The sequence below is a fragment of the Mus musculus genome, chromosome 12 (assembly GCF_000001635.26).
Source record: "Mus musculus strain C57BL/6J chromosome 12, GRCm38.p6 C57BL/6J".
In the NCBI taxonomy this organism is placed as follows: Eukaryota; Metazoa; Chordata; class Mammalia; order Rodentia; family Muridae; genus Mus; species Mus musculus.
Window position 1 is genome coordinate 82123493 of NC_000078.6, and position 16052 is coordinate 82139544.

A 16052-nucleotide genomic window follows, 5' to 3' on the forward strand; every position below is an offset into this window, starting at 1 on the left:
CAGAAGTCCTCTACTGTATGTGTGTTGGGGGCCTCATATCAGCTGGTGTATGCTGTCTGTTTTGGTGGTCTAGTGTTTGAGAAATCTTGGGGGTCCAGATTAATTGAGACTGCTGGTCCTCCTACAGGATCACCCTTCTTCTCAGCTTCTTCCAGCCTTCCCTAACTCAACAATAGGGGTCAGCTGCTTTTGTCCATTGGTTGGATGCAAATATCTGCATCTGACTCTTTCAGCTGCTTGTTGTGTCTTTCAGAGGGCAATCGTGATAGGTCCCTTTTTGTTAGTGCTTCATAGCCTCAGTAATAGTGTCAGGCCTTGGGCCTCCCCTTGATCTGGATCCCACTTTGGGTCTGTTCTTTTCCTCAGGCTCCTCTCCATTTCTATCCCTGTAATTCTTTCAGACAGGAACAATTATGGGACAGAAATATGACTGTGGGATGGCAACCCCATCTCTCACTTGATGTTCTGTCTTCTTGCTGGAGGTGGGCTCTATAAGTTCCCTCTCCCTACTGTGGGGCATTTCATCTAAGGTCCCTCCCTTTGAGTCCTGAGAGTCTCTCACCTCCCAGGTCTCTGGTGCACTCTGGAGGGTCCCCCCAACCCAACCTTGGGAGAGAGAAGAAAGCAATCACAAGTGGGGAGGGAGGGAGGGACCTGGGAGGGAAACTGGAGGTGGGGTAGTGGGGGGGGGGGACCTGATCTGGTATTGGGTGAGGGAAAAGGACTGAAGAAAGAATGGAAACAGGCAACCGTCGGGGCGGGGGGGTGGGGGGGGGTGGGGGGGTGGGGGGGGGAGCAGGAATAGGAGACTGATTTTAACATTCTTCCATTCCCAAGTCAGGGATGGACTAGGCCCATCTCTTGAGACTGCCACCAGGTCTTCTTGCATGACTTCAGGCTTCTGCTTGGAGGAGTTCATTAACTTCCTTGAGGCTCTGCTTTCTTGAAAAACAACAACAACAACAACAACATAACCTGTGATCGAACAGTAACCTGATGGCCAAGTGCACAGCATAGGGATCAATCAGATTGCCAGGTTCCTGGTCTGATTATGCCCTACATTAGTTTGCTGATCAGGGGACAAATTAACATGATCCCTGGGGCCCAAAAGATTTTGCTTTGGTTCTTCAGTCTTTTGTTGTTTGAAGAGAGTCTTGTGTATCTCAGGCTGGATTCAAACGTGCTGTGTCGCTGAGGCTGACCTTGAACTCCTGGATGCTTCTGTTTCCACCTCCCAAGTGTTGATATTATAGGCGTGCCCCTCCACGCCTGAGTATCTGACTCATATGTGGTCCTGAGGCTGAGATGAAGACCTGGAACAAAGTCTGACACATTGTTATCCTCTTAGGGAATCAAGATGCTTCGTGCTTCAGGTCACAGCAGACAGACTCAGGAACGGTTTAAAACAAATTGATCTGAATTTTTGCAATCACATATTCTTACTGAAAAAAATGTATTTTCTGAGCATACTGTCTACAATGTGCATTTATTTTAAAGTGAAAAGAGCTTGGCACACTTGTATAAGCCTGTAACCCAGCAGTGGGGGAGCAAGCAGGAGGATCCTGGGGGCCTATAGTAGCCTCGATGAAAGGGCTGGTTCTAGGTTCACAGAGATCCTATCTCAAGAAACGAGGTGGAGAGAAAGAAACTCAGTGTTTACCTCTGGCTTACACACACACACACATACACACATGCACAAAATAAAAATAAACTAGAATCATGTTACTAGATTAGTTACCATAACTAGTTTAAATAAAAGCAAAGACTCCCTTCCCCATGGTGTAAAAAAGTCTGGAGGCTGGAAATGGGATCTGTAAGCCGTGTCAACATTCCACCAGGGAAATGTGGGCCTGGGCTCTTAGCAAGCTCAGTGGTTAGTACCTGACAAAGATGAGGGAGATGTAAATGTTTGTTACGTCTGTGGGAACACGAAGATCAAGAAGCAAAGCTCTCTGGTATTTCCCAAACCAAACCACGCAAGGGACTGTTAGGTGGCCCCAGATTTCCCCTCTGGTAAGTTTGGTTCCCAGGATGATGTCTGTGGGAAGCCTCCTCCTGTAAGGAGACTGCTGAGGCTCAAGGAAGGGTGAGCTGCCAGCAGCCCTTTGGGCTTTGATTTTGTCAATTTCAAACTAGAAATATTTTGAGGGAAAGAAAAAAAGAAGTTAGAAGTTTTACTTCCTTCTTCCTATAACCAAATATAGAAAACACTTTGTCCTTCTATTATCTATCTATCTATCTATCTATCTATCTATCTATCTATCTATCTATCATCTATCAATCTGCCTATCTCTATTTCTTTTTCAGTTTTGTTGTTGTTTCATCTTTTGAGACAGGTCTTGCTATCCAGCCCCAGTTATCATGGAAATTGTATAGAGTAAGTTAGCCTTAGATTTGTGGCCATTCCCCTTCTCATGCCTCCTGAGATCTCTGACCTTCGTCATGTGCCACCACACCCAGCTTGGCACATCAGCTTTTGTACAGTATGGGTTGGAGACCACAAGCCTAAAGTAATGGTTCTCTTTAGGTTGCCTTTATTCTCACCAGGGAGATTTGGAATGCCTGGAGACTTTTTAGGTTGTCACAGTGTGGTAAGGGAGGGAGTGCTGCTGGAATGCAGAGATCAAGGATTCTGCTAAAATGCACAGAGGGCTCCCACCCCCAATTCAGCCTCAAAAATCAATCGTGTGGGAATGGAGAGACTGTGCTACATATACAACAAGGAAAAAGTTGGTGTTTTGCTTGATCTTAAAGCTTTGGGGTCCAGCTGGGGCGCTTGTACAAGCATGGGGGCATGAGTTTGGACCCCCAGCACCCACAGAAAAACCGAGTGTGGTGGTGAGTACTTGTAATTCCAGTGTTGAAGAGAGAGCTGAGACAGGAGGACACCTAGTACTTCTGGCCAGCCAGGTTAGTGAGAGAGATGAGCTCCAGGTTCCGTGAGAGACCCTGTCTGACAGAGTAAGGTAGAGAATAATTGAGGAAGACACCTGATCAACCTCTGGTCTCTGCACAGATGCTCAGACAGTCACACACATCTGTGTACACACAAATGAAAACACACACACACATACCTTAGGTGGGTTGTCCTGAGACTGGGGCATTCAAGGGTCCAATGATGGCTTTCATTTCTTCTTCTCTATCATCCCATGCATTTGGTTTTTTGTCTTTGACTTGTTCCTTTCTATATAAGCTTCAAATGTCACCTCTGCCTATACACTACCTATAGGTGCCATAGAAGAGCTTTTTCCTATAGACTATCCATTAGACATAGTACCCGTAGTCACACAGCCTCCAAGTGCACCCTACACCAGTCAGGGCTAGCAGTGGGACCAACATACATTTGGGGGTGGATGCTAAGCTCTGAGGCAAGCTGCCTGGCTTCAAATTCCAGCTGTGCTGCTAATTGCTGGGTGGTATCTCTGTGCTTGATTTCCCCTCACACCAAATGGGAATATTATTAGACCTTAATTCCTGGGCTTACGCAAAGGCTAATCCCTCCCCAGAAGGTTAATCCATGTAACAGCTTGCAGAACAGTGCCTGGTCTGTGTGAAGTACTCCAGTAATGATATCTGAGTTACAAGGGTGCAGAATACACCCTAGACATCCAGATTGCTAGGGCAGACATAAACAGAGACAAGGCGAGGACAGCCAGAGCCAGATTCCCAGCAGTCACATGTATGGTCCTGCTTACACGCCCAGTGCCCCCAAGCACATTTACTGGCCATTGTTATTTCTACATCTCATCTATTATCTATCTGTCCATCTCTCTCTCTCTTTCTTTCTTTCTTTCTTTCTTTCTTTCTTTCTTTCTTTCTTTCTTTCTCTCTCTCTCTCTCTCCCTCCCTCCCTCCCTCCCTCCCTCCCTCCCTCCCTCTCTCTCTCTCTCTCTCTCTCTCTCTCTCTCTCTTTCTTTCTTTCTTTCTTTCCTTCTCTCCTTCTCTCCTTCCTTCCTTCTTTCTCTCTTTCTTTCTTTGTTTTGTTTTAATTTTTTTGAGACAGTGTGTCTCTGTGGCTGTCCTGGACCTCACAGAAATCAACCTGTCTCTGCCTCAGAGTGCAAAGACCCATCTCATTTTGTTTGTTTGTTTCTTTCTTTCTTTTGAGATAGGTCTTACTATCTAGTCCCAGCTGGCTTAGACATTGTTGTATAGAGTAAATTAGCCTCAGACGTATGGCCGGCCACCCTCCAGCCCATGCCTCTTGAGATCTAGAAGTTCAGTCATGGGCCACTATATTCAGCTCACCACAACAGCTTGGGTACAGTTCAGCTGGGACACCGAGAGCCTAAACTAATGGTTCTCATTAGGTTGCTTTTCTTCCAACCAGGGAAATTACTTTCTCTGGAAATCCCTCCTTTCTTTCTCTGGTGCCCACTGTCAACACATCTGTCAGGAAGAGGATCACCTGGCAGGTGCAGAGAATGACAAGGAGGCTTGGCAGCTTGGCTAGTCGATCATGCTGAGCCCTGCCCTGTGCCAACTCTTTAGTCCAGCTTAGGCACCACAGCAGTGCTGATGTACAAAGGTTTAAGGAGCTCTGAACACATGTCAGACATAAATGACCTACAGACCGCAGCTGGGATAGATGCACTCTGCTAAGTCAAGAGGAGAAAAAAATTACAGGTCCACATCCTCCTGCCCCAATACCTGCTTTCTAACTATGTAAGCACTTCGTCTGGAGTGGTGGTTATAGAAACTGTGGATTATCCATTAGGCAATGTCTGAGAGATGTGAATGGGGGAAAAGGGAGAGTGGAAAAAAGCTAGTAGGTTTCCTAGGAAAACACCATATGGGTCAAGAATGACTCAAATGTTCTTACTTCAGGTAGATAACTCTGGGGCTGACTGTAGATCTGGGAGAATAGCCAGAGACCAGCAGAACACAGGTGTGCTGCTGCTCCCGCGGATGGTGATGATGATGGTGGTGGTGGTGGTGGTGATGGCAATGCTGCTGTTGTTGTTGTTGTTGTTGTTATTGTTGTTGTTGCTGCTGCTGCAGCAGGTTGTCAGAAACCAGAACAAGGAGAAAGACGAACAATGAGCAGTGTTCTCAGAAGAGTGCACTTGTATGAAAGGAAAGAAATGAGCAGGCTCGACTCCATCACACATTAGGAGCCTCTATGAAGGGTGTATAGTACCAGAAAAGCCCTATGGAAACAACTTCTGGAGATGTTTTCTATTTATTTGGCATCTACGTTTTAGATACTCGGGGGAACTGAGAAAGGCTAAAGATCCATAGATAAATGGAGAGGAATTCTGAAGAACAATGGAGTAGAAAATGAAAAGGGGGAAGAGGGAAACTGTATCTCCTGGGCTAATGTCACATAACTGTAATCCCAGCAGAGGCAGGAGGAGGATGGTGAGTTTGAGGCCAGCCTGGACTATAGAAGTTTCAGCCCAGCCTGGATTTCCTAAGGCCCTGTTACAAAACAAATGCCTGGAGATGATTAGGATACATAATGTGTATACTCAGATACCTGTGCCAGAGGTGGGACAAGCTCAGCTTTGCAGGAGTCGGCAGCTTAGAAAAACCAATTACACAGAAATGGAATGAAGCCAAACAGCCATGAAGCAAAGTAATGGAAAATCTAAGTCTGGGATGGCATAGAATTCAAGAATAGTTTGCGTGTTTAGTGAAGACGGCTGGAAGAATGGAGTTCTGAGCCAGACTGGGTTTAGAAAGGCAGAGGAACTGTTGACTGACTATTAGAGCGAGGGCAGGGGGGTGTCAAGAGCACTATGTCAAAGGAGACCAAGTTGTGGAACATGATGGTGAGTGACTTACACGGATCTCAAAGTCTTGGGTTCTGGCTGCATCCCCTTTGGGTTCTCTATGTCTCTTAAAATCTCAGCTCCTTTTAGGGGACCTGTGGTGCATACCATGCTGTATTCCAGCAGACCCAGCATTTGGCACGCAGTCATCACTCAGTACATACTAACCCCCTTTCTCTTTCCAGTCTTCGATGCAAACCCTATTTTGATCAGTATAGATTTGTTGATTCGCAGCTGGTCAAGGTCATTCCTTGACTTCCAGTGGCATCCCTGTCTCAGGTTCTAAAAGAGATAGCACATATTGATAGTAGAATTGTGACAGTGCTTTCATTGTGCCATAACTGGTCATTTATCTATGTTTTCCTGGCTCCTTGAGATAGTTACAAGCTGAACCCCCAAGGCTCTGTGGCATGCCCCTGAAGCTTGATAAATATTTTCTAAATGGATGAAAGTGACCTGGGAGGAAAGACAGGGACTAGGAAAAGGTCAGTTACTACTGCACAGAGTGCATTCAGAAAAACCTGGTGTGGGACAAAAGACTAAGGGAGAAAATGGTCTACACATCCAAAGTGGAGTTAGAGAAACCCTCACAGTTAATTAAGGGAGAAAGAAAGCTGTGTTACCAACAATACAGAAAAAGAGTAAGGGTAGGAGAGTCTGATTGTGTGTGTGTGTGTGTGTGTGTGTGTGTGTGTGTGTGTGTGTGTGTGTAAGAGAGAAAGAGAGACAGAAAGACAGAGAGACAGAGAGAGAGTGTGTGTGTGAGCGCATGCATGTGTGAGTGTGCATGTGTAAGAGAGGGGGGAAAGAGAGAAAGAAGGAAGAAAAAGGGGAAAACAAAAGAGGAGAAGAGAGATTGACTCAAGACCGAGAAAAGCCACCTGACTCTAAAGCCCAAACACTTGTTTTCTGTGTAACACACTTAGGGTCATTGAAAAGGGGATTTCCATTGTAAAAACAAAGCAGGAACCAGGACTTATGCTTTGAATAAGATGCATAATATCCCCCACACAGATGCATAATAAGATGCATAATAAGATGCATAATATCCCCCACACAGAGGAAAACTCCTCAACCCAAGGTGGGCGTTACACAAGTCGACAAGCACGCAGGGAAGCCTTGAGGTAGTGTGGTCTTTGCACACGTGCTAAGCCTCTCAGGATTCCAGGCTCTTAGACCAAGTTCATTTCATTCCAAAGGGCAGAAAAGAACCTGTTATGCATGCTTTTGTTGCCCTATTCTGATATCTTTGGCAGGCCGTGGAAAACTAGAATGCTGTTCTTGAAGAATGGAAGCCAAGACAAAAAGCAGAGTCTCAAAGTAGGAAGAGGATTGGTTCTCAAAAGGAGGACTAGAGAATCCTTCTGATGCCTATTGAAAAGAAATGCATTGTGAAGCTAAATGTGGCAGTGTGTGCCCACAGTGCCAATACTTGGGAGGTGGAGGCAAGAGGATCAGGGGCTTGAACTCATCGTTGGCTAAATGGCACACTGGAAGCCACCTAGGTTTTGGGAGACCCTGTCTCACCAAATCACCAAAATGCATTCTGATGCATTCTATATCTAGGTATGTATCTACGTTGAACTCAAAGATAGAAAGTTGGCCAATAAAGAGATATTCTGGGTAAGATGGGTGTGGAAAGGCAAATAACAGCCCCCACACGCATACATATTGACCTTCCCCATGGTAGAGCATTCCCTGAGATACTGTGTTGAACCCTAACATGAAAATACCCCTCTATATTAGTTTAGTTTAAAAATGTATGGAATGTATTATTCATTAGCTCCTGTAAAGAAAAGCAGAGAAGAGCAAGCAAGAGAGTTCCCAGAAGAGAGCTGGACCAGACCAACCTCCCTTCCTTCTGTGTGAATGATAGAAGGCTATAGCAGCACTCAATTGGCAATATATATATGACACTGTCCCTGAGTATAACCTTCCAATTAAGATTCTGAATGGCATATGGCAGATGTGAAACTCAGAGGATTTCTCATGGCTTCTCTATCACTGTGTCCCTCTTGGCATTTTAATCAGTAATGCTACTGGGGAGCAGGTGGAGTCGTAGTGAATGTACCTTATTGGCATGAGAACAGCCATGTCGAGGACCACAGTGCCTCAGACCCAGGGGAATGTCAAAACCTGGTCCAAGCACTGATGTTGACAATGGCTTGGCCTTTAGCTAACACCAGTGTGCTCGGACAGTGTCAGCTGCAGCTTCCTCACCGTGGATGTTGACTCTGTTCACAGAGACTCTTAACCTCCTCCTCCTCAAGGATAACTGTGACCCAAGGCTGCCCCATACAAAGACCTTCCACTGAGATTAGCTACCCTACCTCTCCCTCTTTTGTGTTATATACAGAAAGTGCTGATTTTCTGGGCTGCTGTTGGGTATTGCCATCAGAGTCCATGACCTAGCAGATCTGCCGTGTGTGTGTGTGTGTGTGTGTGTGTGTGTGTGTGTGTACATGTGTGAGGTAACTATGGTGGTCAGCGATGTTGGAGTCTCCTGGAACTGGACTCATGGGTGTCCATGAGCCCCCAGATGTGGGTGCAGGGAACTGAACTAGATATTGCACAAGAACAGCAAATACCCCTCACCACTGAGCCATCTTCCCATCTTGTCAAGATTTCTTTTTATGATTTGAAATTATGTACTGCGTAGGAGGTGGTATGCATGGATGGATGCCTGAAGAAGCCAGAAGTTTGGTATCCCCTGGAGCTGGAATTATAGGCAGTTGTGAGCAACCTGGTGTGAACTGTTGGGAACTGAACTTGGGTCCTCTGCAAGGGCAGTAGTGTATGTTCTTAACCACTGAACCAGCTTACAACCTGAATAGCTAGTTTTAAGGAAGTTATTGACGTATGTTCTGTACTGTGCAAGATACACCTTATTGTTGTTGTTGTTATCACTATTATTATTGAGAGAGTTTGACTGTGTAGCCTTGGACAGCCTGGAAGTCAATATGTAGACCAGGCTGGCCTCTAAGTCACAGAGGTCTGCCTAGCTCTGTCTTCCAAGTGTTGGCATGAAAGGTATGTGCTCAGCTAGTAAGGATAAATTTTATCACTACTTCCTAAATGAGAAAATGAGGGCTGACAATGGAAAAATTAGTATGTACAGCATCATACATCCAGTAAGTTGGTAAGCAAAGACTTAAATATAGGCTCTGTAGGCTTCCAAAATCATTGCTGTTAGGCAGGTAAACCCATTTTACGATGCTCTTATGACATGAAGCTATCAGGACTTGCTGATGCATTAGACAATTATCCAAAATATCAATAGTTCGCCGTCCACACAGAAGTTAAAATAATGAACTGAAGTAGAGTCGATAACTGGAGGCCCAAAAATAAAACAAAGGACAGGAGGAAACAGTAGTTACATAAAAACAAGATGGGAGAGAGATCGGCCAGCAGCAACATGACAGGAGACTTGCTGGTTTCCCTTACAGAGCATACTGAAGAAATAGTGTAACATGGCTGCCGACTAACAAGAATTCAACTTGTCTTAATAGACTTAGAGGACCCCAGACAAAGAAAGGCTTGTGCTGTGCCAGGCCCTGCTTTAATGGCACTCACCCTGCAGAGTGTCCTGGAATCATGTTTTGAGAGGGATGGTGAGAAAAAGAACCTCAAAGAAGATGGGAATTGTGGGAAGCATCTGGGAGCGTTCAGCCACAAAGGAGAAGACAGAGGGACTGGGAAAGCTATTTTCAAATGTATAAAGGCCATTTCTCAAGCTGCTACTTGTAACCAGAATGCATTCTGCTTGAGCAGAGACAGCCAGTCTATGGGGACACCAGCTTTGTCTGCCTTCAATAGTTATGACCAATAGGGGCCCTAGGACCTGGCTATCAAATTGTGCATCAGACACTGATCTTCCAAAATAGTCCTTAGAGAGCTGTGGTAAAGAATGCAGGAACACTGGATCTGGGGTTAATAATCAAATGTGCTGTCTCCTGAACAAAACAGCACAAATTAAAACAAACAAACAAACAAACAAACAAAAACTATTAGGGTCTGGAGGGGTGGCTCAGCACTTAAGAGCACCAGCTGTTCCTCCAGAGGTACTGGGTTCAATTCTGAGGAACCACATGGTGGCTCACAACCATCTGTTATGGAATCTGGTTCCCTCTTTTAGTGTGCTTGAAAACAGAGCACTCATGTACAATCAATCAATCAATCAATCAATAAATCTTAAAAAAAAAAAAAAAAAAAGAACAACCTAACCAACAGACACACAAACAAGATTGACTATTGGCAACCAAACCAGAAAAACTTAAAAGGCTTAAGGACAAGCAGTAAGTGGGTAGTGTAGGGGTTTTTGTTTGTTTTCAAAATACAACAAAGATCAAAACAAATAATATAACCCAACACAGGAACAATACTTACCATGTTCTGGGGGAAAGACTTAGAACTTTTGAATTTTATCTGGAGCATTCAGTTGAAAGACAGGCAGGTGATGTGAATTTGGGGATTATAGTATGGGAATAAGTCCATGGAATTTACTATGGTAATATTTCATTTTAAAAGTTGTTGATGAGGGGTTGGAGAGATTGTCCAGTGGTTAAGCTGCTCTTCCAGAGGGTCCTGAGTTCAAATCCCAGCACCCACATAACAACTCACAATTGTCTGTAGTCCCAGTTCTAGGAGGTCTGACACCATCACAGAAACATACGTGCAGGCAAAACACCAATGCACTTAAAATAGATAGATAGATAGATAGATAGATAGATAGATAGATAGACAGACAGACAGACAGATAGATGGACAGGAATCATTAACTTTAAAAAAAGTTGTTTTGAGGGCTGAAGAGACGGCTCAGCAGTTACTATATACTGTTGCTGCAGAGGACCTGAGTTCGGTTCCCAGCACCCTGTTACTCCAGCTGCAGGGGATCTGACGCCCCCTTCAGGAGTCTGTGGATATTGCTCTCATGCACAAACCTCAGCACCACCACCAAACAGCTAAAAATAAAATAAGTCCTTTTTAAAAAGTTACTGGTGGTTTTGAAATGTAGCAACTAGTGGATATATCAAAATGTATCAAAAAAAATGACAAAATGGAAAGAATATGTAGAAGATTCAGACATTACTGCCAAATCCCATGGGATGTAGGCCGTGGGAGTGATGTAAATATTACAATCCTGAGGTAAGGTTAACCGGGTCAAAATTAGTGCATAGCTATAATTCCCCCCACCCAGGAGAACTGAGGCAGGAAGATCAGGAGTTTGAGAGAAGTTCACCCTACTTTGTGAGACTTAGGAAGGCAGACAGGCAGTGTCTTAGTTTTCTATTGCTTCAATGAAACATCATAACCAAAAAGCAACTTGGGGAGAAATTGTTTATTTTGTTGAACTGTGGTTTCATATAACAGATCATCATCAAAAGCAGTGAGGGCAAGAAGTCAAGCAGGACAGGAACCTGGAGCCAGAGGCCACGGAGGAGTGCTGCTAATTTGCTTGCTCCTCATGGCTTGCTCAGCCTGTCTCCTTATAGAACCCAGGACCACCAGCTCAGGGATGGCACCACCCACCACGGGCTGGACTTTCCCCTATCAATCACTCGTTAAGAAAATGTGTTACAGCTGGATCCTATGGAGGCATTTTCTCAGATGAGGTTCCCTCCTTTAAGATGACTCTAGCTGTGTCAAGTTGACATAAAACTAGGCAGGACAGGTCAGCAGGGTGAGAATAGGAAGTATTAGAAGAGATGGGAGCAGCCAGGCGGTGGTGGCGCACGCCTTTAATCCCAGCATTCGGGAGGCAGAGGCAGGCAGATTTCTGAGTTCGAGGCCAGCCTGGTCTACAAAGTGAGTTCCAGGACAGCCAGGGATACACAGAGAAACCCTGTCTAGAAACAAAACAAAACAAAAAAAAAAAAAAGAAAGAAAAGAAAATTGTCTTCTGTTCTACACACACACACAGAGAAACACACAGGGACATGGACACATATCAGTAAACACATGTCTATAGTCACACATATACATATACGCTAATAATAAATAACATTTATAATAACCTAGCAAATAAAACATCTTAATCTAATATCTTTCTGTTGTTGTTTTTTTAACGTTTTTTTAAAAAATAATCTTCTGACATTGTGGCTCACTCCTGCAACCTAGGCATTGAGGAATAGAGCACAAAGATTTCTGAACATTCAGAGCCATTGTGATTCACAGAGCAAGTTCCTGACGAACCTAATAAGACCCTGTCTCAAGAAATAAAATGAATAGAATTTAAAGGAAAAAAAATTCATGTGAAATACAGTGGCCCTTTCAGGAAGGATCTTGGGTGACAGAGCTGTAATTATGAGGTTCGGCATTTGAAGTAGAAACTTAAGGGTTCTTTGGAAAGCCGTTTGGATGGTGTTTTGCTGGGGCAAACATGTGAAGGAACGTTTCGCTGAAGTAGACACAGGAGAGAGGATGTTCTGCTAAAGCAAGCTCATGAAGTGACATGCGATGAAAGATTCGTTGCTAACGACATGCATGTAGTGGTCTGCCTTACATTGTGTAGTTGAGCTGCATTTGTCAGGACTCCATAGAGAGAAATGCACCAAAAACCTTCTGGTGATGTGCTGCTGTTTCTTGCTGCTTCTATGTACTTACACTGATTGGCAGAGTGATGTCAGCTGAGACAGACACGCACGCTGAGGCAAGGCACATGCTCAGCAAGGCATGTGGAGGACATGTGATGTTTGGAGAGTATACAAAGGATTTGACAGACGGTGATGGGGGCTAAGATAGGCTTGCTTATATAGCTAGTTGTGCAACACTTGTTGGTCTCAAGTCTCCGCTGATCTTCGCTTTCCTGAGAGAGGCACAGCCAAGAGTTTTTGCTGTTGTTCTTGCTGATCCTGATTCTACTGAACTGGACTGCTGGTGTATCTATGAAGTGACTCCATCTGCCACTGCTAACCTGTGAATTGATCTGTGGAGTTCCAGACAACACAGATGGGAATTGCTCCAAAGAACTTTTCTAAACAGGTCCACTTCCCCCATATCCTTTCTTTCCCCACTACCTCTGGAGAGTGGTGGGCTACAAGAATCATCATTAAAAACAAGGTTTGAAAAAAATTAAAGTTACAGGCATTTCCTCGTCTTCAGTTTTTGTTTTGGAATAGTAATGAGTTCCATCACTTCCAGAAAATGGCAGGAAACAGCATGCTAGCTCAACAGGAAGGTTTGTTTTACCTGACTCTATTGTGCTTTCCTCTGGGGCCTGGTATGGTTAAATCCGTATCTTACCATCCTAGCAGAAGGGACCAAGGCACCAGTAGCCAGATGCACATGTGTGACTCTTGAATTCCTTGAGTTTAGTGAGACTACCATGGTATAAGCATGGCACTGTGTTGAAATACCAACAGTCACACAGGGAAATTACATTAACTTGCTAATTAATCAAATTAGGAAGTATGAGGGAACCTAAAGCAAATATACAGTATGTTTTGGAGCTTAAAGGTCCAGACATTATCACTGGGCAGGAAATCAAGGTTTTAGGAGGGTTAGTCTCCAGGGGATCCCTGGGAAACCCATTCTGTCTCTTCTGTGTTCTCATCTCTGGGAGCTTTCCTTGATTTTGGGGACACAATATCTGCAACATCTCCTTCTGTCTTTACTTATACACCCTTTGCAGTCTTATTTTAAGGATACGTATGATTGGCCATAGAGTCCATACTCCAAGTCTAGGATAGTCCTGTCTCTGGAAGCTCTCCTATCTCATTTGTAAAGACCACTTCTGGTCTGACATGATGTGGGCATCTTTGCGGGGATATGTCCAGCCTCTCTTGGGCAGCATCATCCTGGAGCATGGATGTGGGACGGTAGCTCCCACTTCTCAGGTTCCTGACCATTCAAGAGTAGACATTACCTAATACACTAGTTCTGAGTCAATTCTAAAAGCCCGAGCAACGCTTTTCAGTCTTCTTGTGCCCAATTCCCTGTGTGCTCAGCCTACAAGAGAGTTTCTATTCTGTGCAACTAAATCTCCTATCGCTCAAATCCAGTCTCCAGTTCAAGTCCACACATTGACACATCTGATTCTGTTTATCCCATAGACCTTTATTACATGAATATCTGTGTAGCCAGACAACACACTTACTATGCCAACTTCTCAAATTATTTATTTAGAAACAGGGCCTGGCAGTCATTCAGCTCTTTGAGCCATGTGGTTATTGTGATGGGTGGAACACAGCGAAGGTGGTCTATGGGTATAATGTGAATCTAACCAATACAATGAAATAACTTGAGAGGTTTATTCCAGTAAATCTTGACTCTACCCCCTGTCCTTCTCCCCACTCCTATGTACGGCAAAGTCTGTGCATATATAGTGAAATGGATTGTATGACCCCATGGTGGCTTCAGTGGGGGAAGGAAAGACAAGTCCTCAGACACCTACCCGTTCAACACCCTGCTGTCACCACGGCTCTCCCCTGTGACTGGATGCTCCGGGCTGTCTCTTCTGAGATGTCCACCACTGGACTTGATGTCCCACACATTCCGGCATCAGCACCTCTGCCTTCCTGCCCTTAGACAGTCAGGCAACTCTGGGTCCCTGAGGGCCCACACTAGCCAGCAGGGATGAGAGTCACTGCCTCTCGCCGGACAACCGGTCTACCTGAGCCTCTCCTGCTCATTAGATGTGGAGGAAAGCCAGAGAGAACCAGGTTGGGACTTTTTTATTGGGTTTTGTTTTTATTTTTGCCTATAGCACATCCTACTGACATGATCATTCTGGAGAAGACAACTTCATGGCATGACCAGGCCTAAGAGAGAAGACATTCTATGCTGGAGAGAAACTCTATGGTCTCCCTCCTACAGATCTTGCCTTGATGACTAAAGGGAAGCTATTATAACTCGAGAAGTCTTTTCTTTCTGTAACATTTTATTGACATCAAGGAATTTGGCTGTGATCAATATTCTCAGTTCTAGGCAATACTCATTCTTCACTCCTATAACAATAAGTCCTATAACTCTGTAACTCAAGCCCAGCGACAGAAGGTTTCTGGGAACCAATTAAGGAGATGAGAGTACATCTGTGGAGCATTTGACAATAGTTCCTGTTACCCATTGCAATTGACTGGAATGATATTCATTACAGTTCAGTCATAGCTACTTTTAGATTTAGACAATTCACTCTCTGTGCTCTTGGTTACCGCCTACATCTAATAAAAGGTCCTTAGCAATTTGGTTTTAAGTTTTTCCTTCTGAAAAATGTTCTCTTCTATACCAAGAAGCATAATGTAGATCGACCACAGTTGCACGTTCAGTCATTCTATGATTTATTGAGCAATTACTATACTTCAGATCATGTGTTAGGCATTGAGGATCCAAAAATCAGAAAGTTTTCTATGTTCCTTTTAACTATCATTCAGTGGTGTACACTAAACATACAGATCTAGCATATGCTGATCATTATAATCCTATGACCTTATGACTTCACATATCATAAAGCACTAATCGAATTTCACAAACTACCCTCCTTTTTGTTTTCTTTTTAAAAAGACTTACTTGTTTTTATTTATTAATTAATTTATTTATTTTGTTTTTTTCTGAGACAGAGTTTCTCTGTATAGCCCTGGCTGTCCTGGAGCTCACTATGTAGACCAGGCTGGCCTCAAACTCAGAAATCCGCTTGCCTCTGCCTCCCGAGTGCTGGGATTAAAGGCGTGTGCCACCACGCCTGGCTCTTTTTTTTTTTTTTTTCCCCTGCAGGGACATCTGTGCATCCATGCAGGAAGTACCTTGGAAGGCCAGAAGAGAGTATCAGATATACTGGCACTGGAGTTACAGATAGTTGTAAGCTGTCATGTGGGTGCTAGGAACCAAACATGGGTCCTCTGCAAGAGCTACAAGGGCTCTTCAGTGCTGAGCCATCTCTCCGGCCTCACAACACACTCTTAATAGCATCCATGTATGAGCTGGGCCCTACACTGTCGCTAAGGCGAGAAGTAGATCATTTTCTCTGGGCGGTGTTTCATCCTGAGCCTCACGGGCCGTTAAGCCAACAAGACAAATCTCCTTCAAAGACAGCAGCACCAAGTTTGCAAGCTTGGACTTCTTTTCTTTTAACTTGGTCTACCCACAGGAAGCAGCAGCTGTCGTAAGAAGAATAAAGTAATAGAGCCAAACGTTCTATTTGACCGGCAGCTGCATAAAGTTAGGTCGAGGCTCTGCGGACCCCAAGGAGGAAGTGACTAAGGCACGAAGTCAGAGTTCTGAAGTGTTCCACACAGCAGGCCTCTTCAAACCCAGGCTCCACACTGGGCCGAATCACTGAATCTC